This window comes from Heterodontus francisci, chromosome 27 (assembly GCF_036365525.1).
Source record: "Heterodontus francisci isolate sHetFra1 chromosome 27, sHetFra1.hap1, whole genome shotgun sequence".
In the NCBI taxonomy this organism is placed as follows: domain Eukaryota; kingdom Metazoa; phylum Chordata; class Chondrichthyes; order Heterodontiformes; family Heterodontidae; genus Heterodontus; species Heterodontus francisci.
Genome location: NC_090397.1, coordinates 43318758 through 43344683, shown reverse-complemented (window position 1 = coordinate 43344683; position 25926 = coordinate 43318758). Strand labels below are relative to the sequence as shown.

The window sequence follows — 25926 nt, the reverse complement described above, 5'->3', positions numbered from 1 at the left end:
AGTCTCTGGTAAGTATTAAGGGAATATATCGCAAACTGAAATTTAGTTTAACATTTTGAATTTAACTTTAGAACATTAAAATCTGTAAAAGAAGCTGCAAGCCAGTTAACAGAAGTTGCCTGTCAGAGGCAGTTAACTGTCAATCAGCTGTAAGTGATTACCTGAATAGGTGATAATTACTATGAGCAAGAGCTCTATTTGCCAAAAAAAAAATCAGCCATGGTCACCTACAGAGATAAAGTCAACATAAAACTAAAAGAAATAGCAGACAAAATGCACAAAATAGCACATATCCTAAGAGAATGGGAAAGATGCAAAACACGGCAAATGGTGATGTTGTCAATGAAAATAAGGTAATAGCGGACATGTCGAATAATTATTTTGCATCAGTATTTACAGTTGAGGAAGAGGTCAGCATTCCAGACATCCCAAAGAAACTAATATACCATCAGGGAAAGGACTCATCAAAATTAACATAAGCAAAATAAAGGCAATAAAGAATGACATCCCCACAACCAGATAGTACCCATCCTGGGGTTTTTAAAGAAATTAAGTGAGAACATTGTAAAAGTCCCAACTATAATCTTCCAAGTTCTCTCGATTCAGGAACAATTCCTTTAGATTGGAAAACTGTGCACGACCCTCCACTATTTAAGAATTGTGACAAGAGAAAAACCAGGGAATTATAGACAAGTTAGCCTAACATTTGTTGTCAGGAAATTTACTAGAGTCAATAATTACAGATAGAATGACTGAATACCTTGAAAATTTTCAGTTGATCAGAGAGAGCCAAAATGGATTTGTAAAAAGTAGGTCATGCCCGATTGAATTTTTTGAAGAAGTGACTAAAGAAGTGGACAGGGGAATGTCTATGGATGTTATTTATATAGACGTGCAGAAAACATTTGATAAAATTCCTCATAAGATAAAGTTGAAGTTTGTGGGATTGAAGTCAAATCATTGTTCTGGTCAGGAAATTGGCAGAATGGCAAGGGACAGAGAGTCGGCATAATGGGCAGATAGTGACTAGTAGTGTCCTTCAGGGATGTGTTTTGGGGCCTCAACTATTCACCATATTTATTAATGACTCAGATGATGGGATAGAAAGCTACATATCCAAATTTGCTGTTGACACAAAGATAGGCAGCATTGTAAGCAGTGCAGATGGAAGATATTGGATAGATTAAATAAATGAGCAAAACTGTGGCAAATGGATTTCCATGTAGGCAAATATAAGTTCACAGAATCACAGAACAGTTGCAGCACAGAAGGAGGCCATTCGGCCCATCAAGTCTGTGCTGTCTTTTTGAAGGAACAATTTACCTAGTGCCACTCCCCTGTCTTCTCCCTGCAGCCCTGCACATTCTTCCTTATCAGACAACAATCCAATTCCCTCTTGAAGCCTCGATTGAGCCTGACTCCACCACACTATCAAGCAGTGTATTCCAGATTCTAACCAATTTCTGCGTGAATAAGTTTTTGCTCGTGTCACCATTGCTTCTTTTGCCAATTACCTTAAATCTGTGCCCTCTTGTTCTCGATCCTTCCACCAATGAGAACAGTTTTTCCCTATCTCCTCTGTCCAGGTCCTTCATGATTTTGAATACCTCTGTCAAATCTCCTCTCAACCTTCTCTTCTCCAAGGAAAACAGTCCCAACTTCTCCAATCTATCTAGATATCTGAAGTTTCCCATTCCTGGAACCATTCTCTTGAATCTTTTCTGCACTTTCTCTAATGCTTTCACATCTTTTCTAAAGTGTGGCGCCCAGAACGGGACACAATATTCCAGTTAAGGCTGAACCAATGTTCTATACAATTTTAACATAACTTCCTTGCTTTTGTACTCGATACCTCTATTAATAACGCCTAGGATGCTGTATGCTTTATTAACTGTGCTCTCTCCCTTTCTGCCACCATTCAATGATTTATGCACATATACACCCAGGTCGCTCTGCTCCTGCACCACTTTGGAATTGTACCCTTTATTTATATTGTCTCTCCACGTTCTTCCTACCAAATTCTTCCTACTTCACACTTCTCTGCATTGACTTTCATCTGCCACTTGTTCGCCCATTCAGCCAACCTGTCTATGTCCTTTTGAAGTTCTACGTTATCCTCCGCACAGTTCACAATGATTCCAAGTTTCGTGTCATCTGCAAAATTTGAAATTGTGCCCTGTACACCAAGGTCCAGGTCATTAATATATATTAGGAAGAGCAAGGATCCTAACACCGACCCCTGGGGATCTCCAATACAAATCTTCCTCCAGTCGGAAAAACATCCAGTAACCACCAACTACTCTGTCACTCAGCCAATTTCATATCTATGTTGCTACTATCCCTTTTATTCCATGAGCTATAACTCTGCTCACAAATCTGTTGTACGACACTTTATCAAATCAAGTGCCTTTTGGAAGTCATCCACTTTGGACCTAAAATGGATAGAACAGGGTACTTTCTAAATGGTGAAAAGCTAGAAACAGTGGAGGTCCACAGAGACTTGGGGGTCCAGGTATTAAAATGTTGTGAACAGGTACAGAAAATAATCAAAAAGGCTAATGGAATGCTGGTCTTTATATCCAAAGGACTAGAATACAGAGGGGTAGAAGTCATGCTTCATACAAAGCCCTGGTTTACACCACACCTGTGAGCAGTTCTGGGCAACACACTTTAGGAAGAATATATTGGCCTCAGAGGGAGTGCAGAGGAGATTTACCAGAATGATACCTGGACTCCAAGGACTAAATTATGAGGAGGGAATACACAAATTATGGTTGTACTCTCTGGAATTTAAAAGGTTAAGAAGTGATTTGATCAAAGTTTGCAAGATATTAAGGGGAACACATAGGGTAGATAAAGAAAAAATATTGCCACTGGTTGGAGTGTCTAGGACTGGGTCATAGTCTAAAAATTAGAGCCTTTTAACGATAACTTATATTTATATAGTGCTTTTAACGTAATAAAACGTCTCAAGATTCTTCCACAGGAGTGTTAGAAAGCACAGTGTTTGGGCGGCACAGTGGCGCAGTGGTTAGCACCGCAGCCTCACAGCTCCAGCGACCTGGGTTCAATTCCGGGTACTGCCTGTGTGGAGTTTGCAAGTTCTCCCTGTGTCTGCGTGGGTTTCCTCCGGGTGCTCCGGTTTCCTCCCACATGCCAAAGACTTGCAGGTTGATAGGTAAATTGGCCATTAGAAATTGCCCCTAGTATAGGTAGGTGGTAGGGAAAATATAGGGACAGGTGGGGATGTGGTAGGAATATGGGATTAGTGTAGGATTAGTATAGATGGGTGGTTGATGGTCGGCACAGACTCGGTGGGCCGAAGGGCCTGTTTCAGTGCTGTATCTCTAAACTAAACTAAAACAAAATTAGACACCGAGCCACATAAAGCAATATCAGGGCACCTGTACACAGATAGGGTGGTAGAAGTTAGAATCTCTCGTTTGCAAACAACAATTGATGTTAGATCAATTGTTAATTTTAAATCTGAGATTGATAAATTTTTGTTAACCCAAAGTATTAAGGGATATGGGAAAGGTGGGTATATGGAGTTAGATCACAGATCAGCCATGATCACACTGAATGGCAGAACAGACTTGAGGGGCTAAACTATTCCTATGTTCCTAACTTTGTTTCTGTTTCCACAGATACGGCCTGACTTGCTGAGTATTTCCAGAATTTTCTGTTTATATTTTAATAAAATAATTAATCCTTTTTAAAATTCTTTTATCTGCAATAAATTGAAAATAGATATTTATCACATTAATTCTTGTTATCTGACAGAGATAGTGTACATCATCAATATTTAACTTGGTTTTGAAATTTCAAGTGTCTTTTTGATAATGCAATCAGATGGATATGTATCAAGTAGCTATATACACTACGCTTACTAATTACTTGGCAGTTCTTTTTGAGCTGCCTGCTTCCCGGCAGGAGGGAATCTGAGGCTGGATTCTATTTCCGGAGAACATCTCTTTAAATAACAGGGATTACTCGAATAAATAATTTCCCTTTAGCTTTCAGATCAGATTGTGCATGAGCACGCACACATAGAAAGTTGATTAGTTATGAGAAAAAGAATGAGGTGACAGAAAATAGCTATATTTTCAAATTTGAGAAACAACAACAAAATAAAGAGATATGTGAAGAAAATAAAACTGACTTGGCAGATCCACAGAATAAGGTCTTGTAAACATGTGGAAAGAAGACCATGTACTGCCATACAGATTTCCTTGCCCTTCCCCCAAATGCAGTACAGACCATTAACCTGAACCGGCTGGGGATTGTGTGCCAGTGTGCGCTAAGTGGTGACACGTTTCCCTATAAAAAAAAACTTTCTTTTGAGAAAACTTTGAGCTTCTTCCAAAACTTTATTCATGTCCACAGTAACAAAGCATACCTTGTGATATTCAAAACTTTCTGACCTCATGCGTGGAATGAATGAGTTAGCATACTGCAGGAATGACAATTATCCTTTTCTCAACTTACACATGGAAAGATATGTAGGCTTCACTCTTTGAATACTGATAGGCAAAAACTTCATTCTGACTTCAAGTGGCCACCAGCCCAGGTATACACAGCATTCAGGAGTTTAATGACTAAGAGAAAACATAGGGTGAGTCACTTCCCACAGATAGAATTCTCTTAAGGTAACAGCATTATGTACGTAGTTGGAGAACAGTGCATTGCAAAGAAAAATATTGTCTGCATGCCATCATACAGCGATATCTTCTCTGTTGATAAATGCCATGGGACATTGTACTGGTGGCTGAATGGTCACAGGGTACAATTGATGGTATATCCTAGGAATGCTATAGCTTTCATAAAACCCTGTGTATCTCTTCTACTACATCTCAATGCTGCAATTAATGTAGTCATCAACATGTCAGAATAGGGACCTCAATTATATAGCAATGAACTATAAACTTATCAATTCTCACCAAGTCTTTTGTCATTCCTAGAAGAGGTTAGGAAAAGTTGAGTGGCATTATCACTTTTATCACTACTGGGAGCATAATGCTGCTGTTTCTTAGTTGAAAGATGGATTCAAGGACATGGCACAATTAATTTATGAAGGGTTAAAGAGGCATAGCCTTCTCACATAGTATTCCTTGTTGGCATGATGTAGTAAGTAATTTGGAATATACATGCTGCCTGCAGTATTAGTAAGTTTTGATGACCATTCTCCTATAGCCTCTGACCTTACTGAACCTCATTCTTTTATTCATTCTTAGGATGCGAGAGTCACTGGCAAGATCAGCATCTACTGCCCATCCCTTGTTACCCTGAGAAGGTGGGGCTGGGGGTGGGGGGAGTTGGTAGGTCCTATGAATTCCAACTTTACCAAGTCTGCCATCTTTGTTGGGCCGAGTAATCACAATTCCCTGACAAACCTGAGAATTTAAATCTGATTGAAATGGAAGAATGCTGCTATTTATTCATGACCTTGATCAGCAGTGTTGCTTTTATTTTGATGGGGTGGTCTTTGAATAGAATAGGCCAAAATTACTGAACTTCACTCTTGAGCAACAGATTTGCTGCACACATGTCTAATTAAGGATCCTTCTAGATATCCTATTTCTCAATATGAATAATACGCCCATGGGAAGTGAAGGGAGGCTCTGTTTTCACTTCTTTCAGCCCTTACGTTTACTTCAGCCCAGATTAATATTTGTGAGTCCATATATGTATGTGAAAAGTTCAAGTATGTGAGAATAATGTTTCTGTGGCGAAAGACCTCAGCGGCATTCAGAAGGCATTCACTCTCTGTTCACAGTCGTGTCATGAAAAAATGTTAGAAAACCAATGGCCCACAACCTGCTGGAACGAAATATCACACATCCTGTACCCTGAGTTGGATGCTTTCCCTCACACTTCAGCTCCAATTATTTTTGCGCCACAAATTGATGGAATTGCAAAGGATAACGGGATCAACAGGACATCTGGGACCTGGGTGAATGACGGAAACAAAAGTCTATCACTGTAATCAATTAAATTTAACGATAGAGAAAGAAAGAGAGAATAATAAAGTCAAAATTAGATACAGAAAGAGAAATAGAAAGATTAGTAGAGAAAAGAGACAGAAAGGGAAAGAAAAAATAAATTAAAATTCCTCTAGAAACGATTTACTACCGAAGGAGTGAGACATCACAGTTTCAACTGTTCCCTTTCAGAGGTATTCGCCGAACATAAATCTCATAAGGTTCCTTATGTCATGAAGTAGCAGCCCTGCCTTCCTGCAGTGAGTTTAATTCATATTTACTCTGTCAATTTCCTGACACTCTGAGAGACTAACAGCAAGATCCTGTTTTTGTGAAGCTATTGGTGGAACAATGTAAATCATCCAGCAATTTCTTGTGATTTGCATTTCATGGCATCTCTCTTCCTTGCCACAAATTGCACCTTTTCTTTTTACACATTAATAATGGCGAGCACATTGAACTCTCTGTTAATTTTGCCAGTCAGTGTTTCAGACATTTCTTAGCTGAGGGCACGGTGGAGAAATTGAATATACACTTTGCACCATCATGCTTGTGTGCTGCACATAATGGAGTGGGAGGGTGTTAAAAGCTGGGAAGATCTTTTGGAGCATATACAAATGCCCAGAAACTGGAATCACAGGTGTGAGTGCAAACTTGTTAAAATGATCCCTTTTTAAGTTACTCTTGTCTGCGTATTTATCTGTTCAATATTATACTTACTTTGGTCCTGCACTCCTGCCCAGTATCTTTCTATTGGAAATCAGACCAAAAGGCAGTAAAGATGATGAGCTTTGAATCTAACATTATGTGACAGGCATTTAATATTACAAACATCAATCATAATGCCACCTACAGGCACAGGTATGGCACAAAAACATTGACACTTTAAAAATGGGGTTTCCCCATTGACAAAGGCTGGCATAAGAGTTTTCAATGTATTAAGATGGAATAAACTCAGTATTTCTAATAGATTTATTTTTATGGGGTATTTTTAACGTGCATTTGTAAAGGTCATTGCCTTCAATGCTGCTCCCCTCACCACCCTTGTTGAATTTGGCAGATCTTAAAAAGGCCATGTAATAAACTGAAGTCATGCTCTGAAATTAAAGCCTCTGAAATTATAGTGTAGTAAGCTTCAGGTAAATTGGGATTATGAGGCCTTGATATAAGCTGACCAGGGCATTCAGATATAATTCAAACCCCATTTTAAGGTCATATGTTCCGTTCTTACATTTTCATCTATGTTTATAATGGAAATTACCTATGTAAACGTGTCATGCTCTAATTACATGTTCCGTCCAGTGGTGTCCTACATGGCCTCCACTACAGGAGAGTGTAATTAAATTATGACAAGTTTACATAAGCAGTTTTCATTGTAAATATGGACAGAAAAATGTATAATGGTAAAGTTGACAGGAAGTATGTGCAAACATAATATTTTTAACGGAGATAATGGCCCATATTTTGCAGGCAGCAGCAAATAAACAAAGTCAGCCATTCAATAAGCTTAGAGAGCCAAACAGTGTAGTTCCCTCTACAGAAGATCTGGGACCTGTGTGAAGAGGGCAAGCAATTGTGTGTCTCCTTAACCAACCAGATTGAAGAATCCGTGCTGAGACATACAGAATCTGAACCAGGAAGTGTAAGTTAGAATAGTTAATTCAATGCTAAATCACGTACAGAAAGTGAAATAGAGAGTGGGAAAGAAAAGTGTTCAAGAGAGAGAAATAATCTCCTATAGTAATTAAAATCCAAAGGAATGAGACTCCACACATATTTCAGTTCCAGAGGTTATTTGGCAATAATGAAGCCTTAACATGCCGTTAACAATTTACTTACCCTTTTTCTGGTGAACTTAGTTGGCATCTATCATGTAAGTACAGCAACTTCACACTATTCCAAGTGTTTCAATGCCATGTCACTCAGCAAGATACTATTATAGCGCAGCTTCTAGAGGATTAGGGAAACACAGGCAGCAACTTCCTGATTTGCACGTTTAACCAAGTTTGTGTGGTCGCTAAAAGTTTGTCTCATTTATGCTTGAGTAACTGGGATTTGATAGTCTCACCGTTATTTTTACTGCAAAATCCAGGCCACTGTGTTTGATTCAGGAATTCCTCAATAGAAATTAAGTAGGTGCTGTTGGGGATGAAAGCAGGAAAAAAGAAAAAAAAACAAAAACAGCGTCTCTCGGGTTTCATTGCACTTGCATTCTGACCTTCAATGCAGCTGGGTGACTTCCATAAAACTTAACACTGTTGCTGTAATACAGGCAGCTAGGTGGTAAGCAAAAGAAACCTGAGGTGACTCTCCGTCCTTACAGGAGACTATATGGCTTTCACCCAGTGATTCCCACAAAGTCAGTAACTCAAAAGGTAAAGAACTCCAGGCACAAACCTGCATCCCATATTCTAGCAGCTTATTGTTCAAAGCCTAAATAATGTATGCATCTTGAAAGAAAAGTAAACAGCTAAATTTGAAACATAACACAAAATCTGCATTTCTGTACTTGTGCTAGTAACTGAATGTTTTCTTCAAGTAAATCAAAAGAAAAAAATGAAGTGGGATTTTACTTTCACATTAACTTACAATTATCATGTAAGTGATGAGTGGCTAATTTGTGGCCTGACCTCAAGAAACACATATTTACACATGCAATTGTGTGTAAGTTTAGCAATTTTCCAGCTAATAATGCAGCAGTAATAATGTTTCTTCGTCTAGTTCTGCAACATTAGATTAATTTATGTTAAAGCTTAACTTTTAATTTAAAATGTAAACTCCAGGGGGCAACAACAATCATCCTGAGAATAACTTTTCTACACCAAGTTTTACATTATTGTAATGACACCAAGTCTTTAAAGATCAGATTGTTGTCATTAAACTAATATTGATTCCATCTGCTTGAAAGACACCTTATGGACACTAGTGATCCTTGCACACCACCAGCATGCTGCACTGCATTTCCTATTCCCCCAGGATGCCACCCAACACCAATTATCTTCCCGCAGTTAAGGCAGATAGTTCCAAACTTGTACACAACTGCTAATTTTACTGCTTTTTCATCTGGAAAAAAAGATTGTGGCAGAAGTCCAATACGGTTAAAATCTCTCCCCTTGACAGAAAACTATGCAGCAGTGAGGAGTTACATCTTTTTTTCTAAGTATAGACAAGTAAATTTAAATGACCTGTCCCGAGAAATTACTGTTTGTGATATTCCACAGTCCAAAATATTTCAGATAGATACTAATATCCTTATGCTCTTAAGATTTAAACACAATAAGCTAAATGGTCAATACTGCACTTTAGCACAAGAAGAATCTGGAAAGCCATTTTAGAGCAGAAAAGAGATAGCAATTGTTTTAAATGGGAGGCAGGGTTTTTGTATAGGGAACTGTTTGGCATTTTTGATCTTCAGAAAAAAAAAGGTCTTCGTGAAACAATATTTCAAATATTTTGGAACGGCGGCTCAGTGATAAAAGTAGTAGCAAAGGAAGTTTCAAAGCAAATTTCCTCAAGTTAGAATTACTTTTTGGAAAATGAGACAAATTGTTTTGCAACCATATATTTAGAATCTCTAGCAATAAGGTAATAATCACACCAATAAGGTAATTAATTCTAAAGTACATGGGGATTTAAATTTGGCAGATAAAAGTAGCATTGGATTTGACTGGATTCAGAAGACCTCTGTACAGGGTTGGGGGAGGGATGGTTGGGGAAGAGGTGATTGGGTTCCACTCCTGAGAAAATATTGATTTTGGCATTTGATGGCGACATTCTCCAGTAATTTACAAACTCCACTAACATTAAATTTTGCCATCATCTGAAAAGGAATGCATATTTGCTCAATTGTATTCAGATATTCTATATTCCAGTTTTTTGCAAACGAATTATTTTTCTTAATACTTTCAAACTTCTTTCTCTGTTTACTGGGGGAAAATGCCTAATAGCAAATGGAGGAGTTACATCTAGTCTTACTGACCATAAGAACACTCCAATGAGAGCCAACTGGACTTCTCTTTGTTATAGAGTCATAACAACACAGAAGGTGGTTATTCGGCCCATCAAGTCCATGCCAGCTCTCTGTAGAGCAATCCAATCAATCCCATTCCCCTGCTCTATATCCCCATAGCCCTGCAAGTTTATTTTCCTCAAGTGCCCATCCAATTTTCTTTTGAAGTCATTAATCGTCTCTGCTTCCACCACCCTCGTAGGCAGTGAGTTCCAGGTCATTACCACTCACTGCGTAAAGAAGTTTTCCTTACATTCCCCCTGCATCTCTTGCCCAAAACCTTAAATCTGTGTCCCCTAGTCCTTATACCATAAGCTAATGGGAACAGCTTTTCTTTGTCTACATTATCTATACCCATCGTAAATCTTGTATGCCTCTATCAAATCTTCCCTCAATCTCCTTTGTCCAAGGAGAACAACCCTAGCTTCTCCAATGTAACCTTGTAGCTAAAATCCCTCATTCCTGGAACCCATTCTGGTCAATTTCCTCTGCACCTTCTCAAGGACCCGCACATCCTTCCTTAAGTGTGGTGATCAGAATTAGATGCAATACTCTAGCTGTGGCCTAACCAGAGCCTTATAAAGGTTCAGTGTAACTTCCCTGCTTTTGTACTCAATACCTCTATTTATGAAGCCCAAGATCCTATATGCTTTGCTAACTACTCTCTTAATATGTCCTGCTACTTTCAAAGATTTATGCAGATGAACCCCCAGGTCCCTCTGTCCTGTACATTCTTTAGAACTGTGCCATTTAGTCTATATTGCCTCTCCCACTTCGTTCTACCAAAATCCATCACCTCACACTTCTCTGTGTTAAATGCCACTGCCACTTGTCTGCCTGTTCTGTTAGCCTATCTATGTCCTGTTGAAGTTGATTTTTTAAAAATCTTTCATGGGATGTGAATGTCACTGGCAAGTCCAGCATTTGTTGCCCACCCTTAATTGCCCTTGAGAAGGTGATCGGTAAGCCGCCTTCTTGGACCACTGCAGTCCATCTGGGTTGCTACACCCACAGTGCTGTTCGGAAGAGAGTTCCATGTTTTTGAGCCAGCAACAGTGAAGCAACAGTGATACAGACCCAATTCAGGATGATGTGTGACTTAGAGGGGAACATGCGTCATGGGTGGTGTTCCCATTCGTCTACTACCCTTGTCGTTCTAGCTGGTAGAGGTCGTGGGTTTGGAAGGTGCTGTCAAAGGAGGCTTGGCAAGATCCTGCAGTGCATCTTGTATATAGTACACGCTGCTGCCATTGTGCACTGGTGGTGGAGGAAGTGAATGTTTAAGGTGGTGGATGAGGTGCTGATCAAGTGAGCTCCTTTGTCCTGGAACGTGTTGAGCTTCTTGAGTGTTGTTGGAGCTGCACTCATCTAGGCAAGTGGAGAGTATTCCATCACATTTATTACTTGTGCCTTGCAGATGATGGACAGGCTTTGGGGTGTCAAGAGGTGAGTTACACACCACAGAATTTCCAGCCTCTGACCTGCTTTTGTAGCCACAGAATTTATATGGCTGGTCCAGTTAAGTTTCTGATCAATGGTAACCCCCAGGGTATTGATGGTGGGAGATTCACTTATAAATGTCAAGGTGAGATGGTTAGATTCTCTCTTGTTGGAGATGGTCATTGCCTGGCACGAATGCTATTGCCACTTAATCAGCCCACGTCTGAATGTTGTCCAGATCTTGCTGCATGTGGACACAGACTGCTTCAGTATCTGAGGAGTCACGAGTGATGCTCTACACTGCACAATCATCAACAAAGATACGCACGTCTGACCTTATGACGGAGGGAAAGTCATTGATGAAGCAGCTGAAGACGGCTGGGCCTGAGGAACTCCTGCAGTGATGTCCTGAGGCTTAGATGTTTGGCTTCCAACAACCACAACCATCTTCCTTTGTGCAACATGTGACTCCAACCAGTGGAGAGTTTTCACTCTGATTCCCATTGACCTCAATTTTGCTTTCATCCTCACTTAAATATTCAAAGCAGTCTTTGCACAGCTGGATCACGAGGTGTAGGAAGACAAGAACAGCATGGCAGATGCACCACATCACTACTTACTCAACTGTTTGAACATTCAGCACGCCAAATATGAAGTTCCAAAACTTATCCTTCAGATGCTGTCGTTCACTGACCCGTGTCCAAATTTGATATCACTGGGAAATTTTGAAATTTTACTCTGTAGTCCAATAGCAAAGTCATTTATATATAAATCGAAAAACAGCAGTCCTAGCACTGAACCTTGGGGAACACCACTGTTTACTGTCCTCCAGTCTGAAAAACAAACATTTATCACGACTCGCTGTTTTCTGTCCTTCAGCCAATATTTTATCTAAGCTGACACGGACCCTCCTATTCCATGAATCTGAATTTTGTTAACCAGACTTTTATATGGTACTTTGCCAAACACTTTCTTAAAATCCATACAGACAACATCCATTGCTTTGTCTTCATCAACCTTCTCTGTTACTTCATCAAAAAATTCAATTGGATTAGTCAAGCACAATCTGCCTTTTACAAATCTGTGCCGGCTCTCCCTAATTAACTGAAACCTCTCCAAGTGCCAAAGCATAAAAGCAAAATACCACAGATGATGGATATCTGAAATAAAAACAGAAACTGCTGGAAATACTCAGCAGGTCTGGCAGCATCTGTGGAGAGAGAAATGGGGTTAATGTTTCAGGTTGATGACCCTTCAGCAGTTCTGATGAAGGATCATCAATCTGAAATGTTAATTCTTTCTCTCCCAGTGCCTGCTGATTTTTTCCCATGATTATTGTTTCTGAAACTTTACCCACCACTGATGTTAAACTGACCAACCTGTTGTTACTAGAAATGTCCTTACACCCTTTCTTGAATAAGGGTGTCACATTTGCTACTCTCTAATCCTCTGGCACCTCTCACAATCTTTCCTTAGATATGGAAGATTTTTGCAAGCCCTTCTGCTATCTCCACTCCCACTTCCTTTAACAACCTGGGATGCAAGTCATCTGGACCAGGCGACTTATCCAATCTAACCTTGGCCAGGTCTTTCCAGCACATCCTTCCTATCAATTTTCACCCCATCCATTACCTCTACCATCTCCACTTCGACCAATATTTTGTCAGCATCCTCTCCCTTAGTAAACACCAATACAAAGTACTCATTAAATAAGTATTCTAGCCTTGCCCTGCACCGCTAAGCAAATACCACCTCTTTGTCCCTAACCGGCCCCACCCAGCCTCTTACTACCTGCTTACTATTTACATGCTGGTGGAAGATTTTTAGGTTCCCTTTTATGTTAACAGCCATTCTCTCTTTGCCAATCTAATTTTCCTCTTCAGTTACCCTCTTAACTTATTGTATTTGGCCTGGTTCTACTTTAAAAATTCATCTGACCTGCATCATAACTCCTCTTTTTGTTTCATCATATTCTCTATTACCCTCATCATTGGCTTTGGTGCCCTTACCTTTTGCTTTTATTGGAATGCACCTAGCCTGTACTTGGAACATCTCCTCCCATGAGGCCCACCTCATTCCCACCCCCCCCCCACCAGATCCAGCAATACCTCCTTCCTCGGACCGAGAACATATTGGTCAAGGAAGCTGTTTGGTACACATTTCAGAAATTCCTCCCCTCCTTACCCTATACTCTAACATTATCCCAATCGATACTTGGGTAATTAAAGCCCCCAATATCACCGGTCTTTAGTTCTTGCACATGTGATTTCCCTGCAGATTTGTTCCTCTCTCTCTCACTATTTGGAAACCTATAGAATAACCTCATTAGAGTGATCATCCCCTCTTTGCTTCTCAGCTCTAACCAAATGGATCCTATCTTTGACCCCTCATGGACATCCTCCCTTTCCATCATTACAATATCTTCCCAAATCAATACTGCCACCCCAGCTCCCTATTTCCTTCCCTATTTTTTCTGAACACTTGTTTCCTTGAATATTTATTAGAATTAGAATTAGAATTAGAATATTACAGCGCAGTACAGGCCCTTCGGCCCTCGATGTTGCGCCGATCATCTGACCTACACTATTCCATTTACATCCATATGTCTATCCAATGACCACTTAAATGCCCTTAAAGTTGGCGAGTCTACTACTGTTGCAGGCAGGGCGTTCCACGCCCCTACTACTCTCTGCGTAAAGAAACTACCTCTGACATCTGTCCTATATCTTTCACCCCTCAACTTAAAGCTATGTCCCCTCGTGTTTGCCATCCTCATCCAAGGAAAAAGACTCTCACTATCCACCCTATCTAACCCTCTGATTATCTTGTATGTCTCTATTAAGTCACCTCTCCTCCTCCTTCTCTCTAACGAAAACAACCCCAAGTCCCTCAGCCTTTCCTCGTAAGACCTTCCTTCCATACCAGGCAACATCCTAGTAAATCTCCTCTGCACCCTTTCCAAAGCTTCGACATCCTTCCTATAATGCGGTGACCAGAACTGCACGCAATACTCCAGGTGCGGCCTCACCAGAGTTTTGTACAGCTGCATCATGACCCCGTGGCTCTGTCCTCACCATTTTTAAGCCACGTTTCCGTTATTGCCATTACATCCTATTCCCACACGCTAACTGTCCTTGTAGCTCACCACCCTTATTCACCACACTTTGTTAATTTACATACATACATTGTAAACCTGTCTTTGTATTCCTCATAGTTCTTCTAGTCTGTTGCTATCTAATATGGCACCACTTCCTTCTCTAGTTCTATCCAACACTGTCACTCTTTTGTGCACCTTATTCCTCTTTTCTACTTCTATATACAGGTGCCCACTCCCTTGCCAATTTAGTTTAAACCCGAACAATACGAATGAACCTCGCCGCGAGGATATTGTTCCAGTCCAATTGAGGTGCCTCCTGCCCCAGAACTGGTCCCCTTGTCCCAAGAATCTGAAGCTCTCCCTCCTGCACCATGCCTCAAGCCAAGCACTGATCCTCCTTATCTTCCTATTTCTACTCTCGTTAGCGCAAGGCACTGGGAGTAATGCAGAGATTTCTACCTTCCAGGTCCTACTTTTTAATTTCCTCCCTAGCTCCTGAAAATCTAACCTCAATAGGACCTCAATACCTGCTCTATATCATTGGTAACCAATATGTACCACAATTTCTGGCTCACTCACTTCCCCCTGCAGAATATTCTGCACCCTCTCCATTATGTCCTTTTACCCTGGCACCAGGGATGCAACATACCATGCAGGACTCACAATGACAGTTGCAGAAATGCCTGTCTGTCCCCCTAACCAAGGAATCTCCTTTAATGACTGCATTTCTACTCTTTGCTGTTCTTTCCTGTGCAGTCCCTTTAGTGCTGTGATCTGGACTGCACTCCTTCAAGGTGTTGCCACTTCCAGCAGTCTCCAAAGCTGAGTACCGGTTTGAGAGTGGCACACACCCTGAAGACTCTTGCACCTCCTGCCTCTTCTACTCTTCCAGATGGCTACCCGCTTGCTACCCTTATTGCCTGTGGGGTGATCACCTCCTGGAACGTATGATCCAGGAAACTCCCATCCTCCCTGGTGTTTACAGTGACTCCAGCTGCCCCTCAAGCTCAAAAATCCTGAGCTCGAGCTCAAGCAGCTGGAGACACTTCCTACAAATGTGTCCTGAAGTTTCCACATGGTGCAGGAATTGCAAGCAACAGGTCTAAGATCATGATCTAAGAAAAAAGCTCTATTTCCTCTTTTAGGATCTAGTTAATACCTTGCATAAATTAATTTTAATGAGTGCCTCTAGAATGCTCTGTGCTAATACTCTTAATACTAATTCCCTGCCTGTTATACTTACCCTGATTGAAATTTTATTAATCTGTTTAACTAGTTAAGCTATAAATTTAATATGGTACTTTACAGTTTTCCGGTCCTAGTCAAAACCACTGCCCCAGTTTTTTTTAAAAACCTAATACTCACCAAACTAATCACTTACCTGCCATCCTCTGATGTCAAGCCTTGCTTTTTTGGAATTACACCAATCAAATCTGTGCAGTACTACCCATCCCCAACCCTGTCTTTTGTTCTCCACCGCTGCTGCTAGTGTCCCGCTCAGGTCTGTGCTGTTTCCCCACTCTCTCCCTCTTTTGTTCCCCGCCACCATTGCTGGTGTTTCTGATCAGGTCTGCACTATTCCCCCCGCTCTCTCTCTTTTATCCTCTGCCACCATTGCTGGTGTTTCTGATCAGGTCTACACTGTTCCCCCCGCTCTCTCTCTTTTATCCTTTGCCACCGCTGCTGGTGTCTCTGATCAGATTTTCTGGGGCTTTTCAGTAAACCAACCACATACAGCTTCTGCAAAACATCACTCGCAGTTTTTCTTCCTCCTTTCCTCAACTTCCCAGCATGGAATGTTGGAAAAAAAGTTTCAAAAATGTCATAAGCATAAAGTGAGATTCTGACCTAGTGAAAATACAGATATTACAAATTCAATAGTTATTGACAGGATTCCAAGTGTTACGATCGACTGATCCGGTCAAAGCTCCCAATCAAAATATACAATTCTGATTGTGGTGGGAGAAACGCACTGTTAATTCATTCCTGTTGCTCCACAGATAGCCTAAAATATCATTTCCAAATTGAAGAAAGACCCAGCCAAATTGTACCATCTATTAACCCCCTGAATGAGGCTAACCAAACCAGATGTCTTTAAATCAACAAATTAGCTATTTAATTAGAAAAACTAAATTCTTAAACACTATGAAGAGAGAAACAACATTTAAAATAGAAAAAATTAGGGTCCTTGCAAATTTACAGTCCAGTTGTTGCTTGAAGTCCTCACAGCCGTCCGATAGGGAGAAAAGGTTCTTCCACAGTAGAACAGTCTGTCGCCTAACTTCAGCAGTAAATGATGTTTCCTTCTTCAGCGATGAATTTCAACAATTAACAACTTGTGAACACTTTCGACAGAATCAATCTGACTTTAGAGTTTTTGTGGGTGGCGCAGTGGTTAGCACCGCAGCCTCACAGCTCCAGCGACCCGGGTATTGCCTGTGCAGAGTTTGCAAGTTCTCCCTGTGACTGCGTGGGTTTCCGCCGGGTGCTCCGGTTTCCTCCCACAGCAAAAGACTTGCAGGGTGATAGGTAAATTGGCCATTGTAAATTGCCTCTAGTATAGATAGGAGAATTGAGGGAAGGTGGGCATGTGGTAGGGAATATGGGATTGATGTAGGATTACTATAAATGGGTGGTTGATGGTTGGCACAGACTCGGTGGGCCAAAGGGCCTGTTTCAGTGCTATATCTCTCTATGACTATGACTCTATGACTAAAAGATTGTCACAGTCTAACTTCCCTTCCTTCAGTTTAAATTACCAGAGATCTCTGTTTTGACTTGACTTTTTTTTAAAAAGAATTTTAAGGTATAGTAATTAAACAGACTAAAATTCCCTTCAGCTTAAATGGCTGAGAGCTCTTTTTTCAGGTGCTAAACACCACAGCTGTCTGTTAGAACAAACTGTCTTCAACTAAAAAGCCAGTTTAAAATTGAATTACAACAAATGTATCGCTCGATATTCAATCCCATGACACAAGTAGGAATTGACCAAACAATGATTGACTCAAACCATATAAATTCCTAAAAAGAATAGAATGACTATGCCTTCTGGATTCTTTTTGTCAAAACATAATTCCAGTGATCTGAAATGTGCTGATGGAGGCAGATTCAATCATGGCTTTCAAAAGGGAATTGGACAAGCACCTGAAAGGGAAAAAATTGCAGGGCTACGGTAAAGGGCTAGGGAATGCAATGAGCAAAATTGTTCTTCCACAATGCTGGCATGGGTCTGACGGGTTGAATGGCCTCCTGTGCTGTAATGATTTCACATGCCAGGACCAAGAAGTTTCTTTGAATGAATAACTACGTTAAAGCTCCCTGTAAATGCAAGTTGTTGCTGTAACCATCTACAATAAGTTTTACAGTGGTCTTGGCGTTAGAATTTGTGTCTTCGGCCTTGCCAGGTTTTACTCACAATAGTGCACTCTCCGGTACCCTCCCCAGCAATCCGGAAATATTCTGTTAGCATGGCTATGGTATGAAAGAGCTTAGTGTCACTGCATTTGTGGAGTGATTGACATTTACATAACTATTTGTGATGCATTTGGGACCATACCCTTCTATGTATGAAAATAAGAGAAATCAAAAATATTCCAGCCATACTGTAGAAGTGTAAACTACTGAGTAGAAATTACCAATGTATAAAAGTGTTTCATAAAAATGTGATAACTTCACTGAAGAGTTAAATTATTGCCATAATGTCAAAAAAGCAGCTTGTGACTATAATATAAGTCATTACACCAAGATAAGATTGCAGCCTTTCATATGTATTGTGAAGCTTCAATTTTCTCTCCTTCTCCGCAAATCACAGTAATATATGCTAGGACAATTTCTTTCTCTATGTGGACCACTCAGTTGTTCATCACGGAGCCCATGAGTGACATATAAAAAGCTATTATCACCACCATCACCTTGTAGGAAATCTGTTGTTCAGTCCAAAGGGTTAATTCCTTTACATGATTTTAGTGTTCAAACTAAGTGATGGTTTACAAATTATAATTTACAACTAATTTGTCATTCTCTTTTTTGGATCAAGATTGGTTCTCTGAATAAGAAGAAGAACCAGGCCATCTTATAATCGTTTTGATGTGGCTTGACTTTTATCAGTATAAGATTACCATCATGCTTAGGTTCTACATACTGATGTTATATATGTCTATTTACTTGAGTGATACCTTAGAATGAGACTTATCTAACTAAATTGGCTTGGTTACCTCTTGATAATAGTCATTTAAATACTTTAAGGTAAGATTCTATTCACTATAGCCAGGAAGGTTGACAGATGGTTTTCAAAAGAGGGTTTTTAAAGGTTATTGGGACAAAGATCCTCAAAGCTTTAGAAAGTCATAAAGTTGAAAGGTTAAGAGTGTAACATAATAATACCTAAATGTCTGGGTATTATACCTTGAAATGGTCACTAGAAAAAGTTGCAACATGCACCAAATTAGCTAAACTGGGTAAAAGAACCTTAAAGAAGAAAACAACTTATTGTACACACATCCAACAAGTGACTTCAGAGCATCCTCAAAGAAGGCATCTCTGTCCAATATAATGACTAGCTGCTACAGAGGGAAAGGTTTTTATAATTTTAAGCTCACTTTACAAAGAGATAACCTTAATACTGGAGACCTGACAGTGATACACTAATTACTTTGAACCAAAACCAAGGTCGAGCATCATTAAATAAAATCTGGGTAATGCAGAGACAAAGTTACTGGACCGATTATGGTTATTTTAATTCTGTTTGTTGTTCAACATCAAATTACCTTTGCTGCATTCAAAAATATATAACCTCATGATAGTACTATTCTGATCGCTGCAGTTGACATTAAATGAAGTAGCGTTAATAATGCATCTGTGTCCACCTAAGTCTTAGACCTGTATGGTAAATAAGAGTTATGTTACAAATTATTGACCTGATTAGGAAAATGGCAGAGTGACAGGAGACAGATTAGAGATAATGGCGGGTACTCTAATTGGCAGAATGTGACTAGTGGTGTCCTGCAACGATCTGTATTGGGACTCAAATATTCACCATATTTATTAATGATTTAGATGATGGGGTAGAAAGCCACATATCCAGGTTTGCTGATGACACAAAGATAGGTGGCATTGTAAGCAGTGCAGGTGGAAGCGTAAAACTACAAAGAGACATTGATAGATTAAGTGAATGTGGATAACTGTGGCACATGGATTTCAATATAGACAGGTGTGAGGTCATCCACTTTGGACCTCAAAAGGATAGAACACAATATATTCTAAATCTGAAAAGCCAGAAACAGTGGAGGCCCAAAGACATTAGGGGTTCCAGGTACATAGATCATTAAAATGCCATGAACAGGTACAGAAAATAATCATAAAGGCGAATGGATTGCTGGTCTTTATACCCAAAGGACTAGAATGCAAGGGGATAGAAGTCATGCTTCAGTTATACAAAGCCTTGGTTAGACCATACCTGGAGTACTGTTAGCAGTTCTGGGCATTACACCTTAGGAAGGATATATTGACCTTGGAGGAGTGCAGCATAGGTTTAACCAGAAGGAAACCTAGACTTCAAGGGTTAAATTACAAGGAGATATTCCATAAACTAGGGTTGTATTCCCTAGAATTTAGAAGGTTAAGGGGTGCTTTGATCGAAGTTTTCAGGATATTAAAGGAAACACAAAGGATATAGTTAGAAACTATCCGCACTGGTTGGAGAGTCTAGGATTAGGGGGCATAGTCTAAAAATTAGAGCCAGATCTTTCAAGAGTGAAATTGGGAAAGACTTCTACACACAAAGGGTAATAGAAGTTTGTAACTCTTTTCCACAAATGACAATTGATGCTGGATCAATTGCTAATTTTAAATCTGATATTGATAGATTTTGTTATCCAAAGGTGTTCAGGGGTATGGGGCAAAGACAAGTATATGGAGTTAGATCGCAGATCAGCCACAATCTCATTGAATGACGTAACAGGCTCAAGGGTCTAACTCCTGTTTCTCTGTTGCACAGCACTGTACCCTCCTGCTGATTGATGTGGTTTGGCCAAGAATCCAAACCTTTTAAAATGGGTTACATAGGGCCATCCAGAGTGAGTTAATTCAAGCATTGTATTTGAAACCTTAGAAATGAAACGCAAATCCTAATCTAATTCTCTGATATCTACATAGATGAAGGTGGGGTAGTATCTGACATCCTTCCATGAATGTAGGCCACATATTATGATTTCCCGAAAATAATATTCCATAAAACACATACGTTTAGTTAAGTGGAAAGGTTTGCTTCATTAAAATTAGTACAAGTTCTACTACACTGTACTGCTAAACTTCTTCAAAAACATCAAGATAAACCACTTGGGTGAACTAATGATACCACCTCTAGAACTCTGAATTCAAACGTGCAAAGAACAGGCCAAAACTTGAAAGTCACACACTGAATAAACATAATGAAACTGCCATGGTTACTGTTATTCCTTAACTAGAAATCGAAAATATGTTTGACTGGCAGCAATTTGCTCAGTGGAGAAAAAAAAAACAGAAGGATGCACATGTAACCCAAATTCTTGCTGCACGTTTCTCAGTTGCAGAGGGTTATGGATGATGTCACTATGTGAAAACTAAATCCATGAAAGTAATTCACAACCCTCAAGCACACACTAACTTGTAAGGCATTCAAGATTCAGCTGATCCACGTTTGATATGATAAGCAACAATCACATCTAGCAGATCAAGCAGAGAAAATGGTCTCTAAGGAATTATTAAATAGACTTTAATAAATACCTGTTTTTATTCAGAAGGCAGAGTAAGTGTCTATTCATCCAAGAAAACTTACAAAAATTTGTGACTCTGTCACCATCATTTGCCATGATCTTGAAGAAATTCATTTAACCAAACTAAGAGACTTCAGTAAATCATGGCATTCTGTAACAATGCAAATTTACTTTTCTTAAAATAGAATGTTTTAATAACTATAAATTAGTTTATTAATTGACAGACCAAAACAGTATTCTAAGTGATTACAAGAACAATATCCTGATGTTATCTTACTAAGATGTTTGATTTTGAACTTACTAATATGCAGCAGTTTCAAAATTCTGTTTAATTGAGTTGATATTGTGATAGTCAGGCTAGTGGGTACTTAGGTGAGTTTGAGAAGGAGGTCCCACAGACACTCACTACCTGTCAGCACAGGGAGAAAGACTGCTGGGAGGACAGCCACAATGCAGACCAAGGCACTGCAGTTGAGAAGGCTTTTCGGGAGCCACGAAGTGTGTGATGCCTACCTAGTGCCAGGGGAAGGGATATCTTGAGGTAACTGGAGAGGAATTTGGCAAAGGCGAGAGTAAATCCAGTTTCAGGATCCATGTTGGAACTAATGATATAGGGAGGAATAGGGAGAAGGTCCTGCTGAGACAGCATCAGGAATTAGGAGTTAATTAAAAAGCAGGACCTCGAGGGTCTCTAGATTATTGCCTGAGACATGTGCAAATTGGCATAAATTCAGACATATCAGGTAAGTCGACACATGGTTAAAAGGGCTGGCGTGGGAAAGAGGAGTTTCTTATCATGGGGAACTGGCACCAGTACTGGGACAGGAAAAAGCTGTATTGATGGGACAGGCTCCACCAGAAAGGGTAAATAGGGAGGTTACAAAGGCTTTAAACTAATAATAATAAAAGCAAAATACTGCATATGCTGGAATACTGAAATAAAAACAAGAAATGCTGGAAATACTCAGCAGGTCTGGCAGCATCTGTGGAGAGAGAGGCAGAGTTAACGTTTCAGGTCAGTGTAAAAGATGATTAAAAATAAAGTGAGGAATTGCTATTAAAAATGAGTTGAACTGTTTGTACAGCAATGCACATAGTTTCTGCAATAAAACAGGAAAACTGGAGGCAGTAATACATTCTAAGGAACCAGATCGAGTCAAAATTACTGAGACATGCCTACAGAAAAATCAGGAAATGGAATTAAACATTGCAGGGTACAGCACGTTTAAAAAAGATAGAGAGGAAAAGGGAATGTGGAATAGCTGCACTTATTAGAGATAATATAATAGCAGTAGTAAAATGTAACACAGCCATCTGTAATACAAAAAGAATCCATGTGGATTCAGATAAGAGATAACAAAGGGGTAAACTACAGATGATCTAATATTGGGTGGAGGAAGAAATATGCAAATAATTAGGGAATTGAATAACAGACTTAGAATAATAATCATGGGACTACTCTGAAATTATCGTCAAAAAGAGGTAGGTAAAGGGAGTAAGGGAATGGAGTTCCTGCAATGTGTGCAGGATCCCTTTCTAACCTAGTATGTAAGAAGCCCAACAAGGGAGGATTTTGCTACTGGTAATGGGGAATGAATTAAAGCAGGTAAGGAAAATGGTAGGGGAACACCTAAGCAATAGTGACCATAATATAATACAGTTTAGGACAATAATTGAGAAGGACATAAGCATGACAAAGACCAGAGAAATATATTGGAGAAAAGCTGAATTTGAGGGGTTAAGAATAGAACTTGGGAAACTAAAATGGACAACAATATTGGCAAACAATAATGTAGAAGAGCAATAGGAAACATTTAAAACTCTGTTCAACAGAGCACAGGAAAAATATATTCGGCTGAAAAACACGAACAAGCTAAACACTAATGAGATACCATGGATGAATAAAGACATAAGGGGAAAATTGAGTGTAAGGAAAGGAACATGTACATGGACAGCAGAAGAGAGCAAGACACGGCACAATACAAAGTGATTAGGAGAAAAGCAAAAAAAAAAGTTAGGAAGGCAAGAGAAACTATGAAATTAAAACAAAATAGTAGAATATTCTATAATCACCTGAATGAAAAAAGGAAAGTCAGGTGGGAATTAAACCATTAAGGGACGGTGAGGGTAAAATCACAGGCAGCAATAGTGAAAGGACAGAAACATTAAATAATTATTTTACTACAGTATTTACCAAGGAGACAGACCAAGTGGACATATCATTAGAAGATGCGCTAAGAAATGATTTAACCACATTTAAAATAAAATTCGGAGAAATATTAAATAAACAAATCAAACTCAAAGACAATAAAACATGTGATCCAGACAGATGGCATCTGCGCATTCTAAAAGAATCTAGGGAAGAGACACTATGACACATATTTAATAAGTTATTAGAAAAATATATAGTGCCAGAGCTAATAATAGCTAACATTATACCTATAATTAAGAAGGGAGATAGAATATATCCAGGGAACTATAGACCAATCAGCTTAACATCAGCAGTAGGCAAAATAATAGAAGCCCTACTAAAAGAGAAATAGAAAAATATCTAGAAACCAAAAATAATAATAAATAGTCAACATGGATTTCAAAAGGGAAAGTCTTGATTGACCAACCTCATTGAATTCTTTGTAGTAACAGAGAGTTGGCATGGGTAATGAAGTATATGTAATATATCTAGATTTCCAAAAGGCCTTCGATAAGATACTACATAATAGACTAATGAATAAGGTCAGAGCATGCGAAGACAGGGGACAAGTAGCAGAATGGGTAGTTGACTGAAAGATATTAAGCAAAGAGGAGAGTTAAGGGGTAGCTATTCAGAATGGCAGGAGGTGGGAAATGGGGTCCCACAAGGATCAGTGCTGGGACCACTGTTCACAATTTGTATTTACGATTTAGACTTTGGAATCAAAAGCACAATTTCCAATTTCTAAATTTGAGGACCACATCAAATTGGGAGGGATAGCCAACACTGAGGAGGAGGGCAACAAATTCCAAGATGACATTAATAATCTTGTAGAATGGGAATGTAATTGGCAAATGAATTTCAACACAGATAAGTGTGAGGAATCACATTTTCTTTAGAAAAATAAGGAGGACACATATTACTTAGAAAATAAAAATCTACATGAGGTAGAGGAACAAAAGGATAAGAGTACAAATACATAAATTACAAAGTTGCAATGCAGATCAAAGAGTCCATAACAAAAGCAAACCAAGCTTTAAGGTTTATTTCTAGAAGGATAGAATTGAAAAGTACAAAAGTTATGATAAATTTGTATAGGACCTTGGTTAGACCACATCTGGGAGTAATGTGAGCAGTCTGGTTGCCATATGTTAAAAAAGAGGCCCTGGAGAGGGTGCAAAAAAGATTTACAAGGATGTTCCAGAACTGTAAGGTGGTACCTATGAGGAAAGTTTGATCAGGTTGGGTCTCTTTTCTCTTGAGAAGAGAAGTCTGAGGGATGACCTACTACGGGTCTTTAAAATTATGAAAGGTTTTGATACAGTAGACACAGAGAATATGTTTCCACTTATGAGGAAGAACAAAACTAGCTCCCATTAATATAAGATAGCCAGCAAGAAAGCAAATAGGGAATTTAGAAGAAATTTCTTTGCCCAGAGAGTGGTGAGAATATGGAATTTTCTTCCATAGGGAGTAGTTGAGGCGAATAGTGCAGGTACATTTAAGAGGAAGCTAGACAAGCATATGAGGCAAAAGGGAAGAGAGGCCCTTCCTGATAGAGTTAGATGAGGAAGGATGGGAGGAGGCATGAACTGGTTGAGGTGAATGGCCTGTTTCTGTGTTATGTAATTCTACGTAGCAGATACATTAGGGACATTTAAGCGACTCTTGGATAGGTACATGGATGATAGTAGTATGAAGGGTATGTAGGTAGTTTGATCCTAGAGTAGGTTAAAGGTTTGGCACAACTTCGTGGGCCGAAGGGCCTGTACTGTGCTGTACTGTTCTATGTTCTATGAACAGAAACTCTTCAACTGGTACCTTTCTGTAATTGATTGCTAAGGTATTTTCACAGTATATTGTGGGCATGTATATTATGGCACACTTAGGGTGAAATTACACACCAGCTTTGGCATTGCAGCAAAGTGGAAAATTCTTTGCTGTGACACTAAAGCTGGTGTGTAAACAAAGACAGACAATACTGATCTGAGAGCAGATTGCACTGTCACAGCTGAAGTGAAAGCACCAAAAGCTGTTGGTTTTACAGCCAAATAAATGACAGATTCCAGACTGCAGTGTAAAAGCAGTTTTCTGTAGTTCAGGTTCCAGATTGCACAACTGACAAAGGGGAATGTGATAGCATAATGACATCATCTATATATTTGAGTTCTTCCGCTGAGCACTGGAAGGTGTTTTGTAGTTCAAAACGCCGTAGATTCACTTGAGCTCGGATATTTCTTCATCCACTGGCCCTAGCAGGCTACGAATCTTTCTTACTTAACTGACAGCAAAGCTTTAAACTATGAATATTCCCTTTCTGAGCTCATGTAACCTGACCTCATGGCCATTACAACATTTAGGGAGTTTCAAACCATTTTTGAAACTGGAAGTTAAAAGCAGGTTTTGGAAGCACCAGTATAAATCAGTTCCCCAATGCGAGGTAAGTCAGAGAGTGA

At 39.5% G+C, this 25926-nt stretch overlaps 1 protein-coding gene across 16 annotated transcripts in view; it reads right to left on the bottom strand.

Annotated features, from left to right (window-relative positions):
• Window positions 1–25926, bottom strand: part of magi2a (membrane associated guanylate kinase, WW and PDZ domain containing 2a) — an 899048-nt gene that overhangs the window by 627057 nt on the left and 246065 nt on the right. The window lies entirely within an intron of this gene.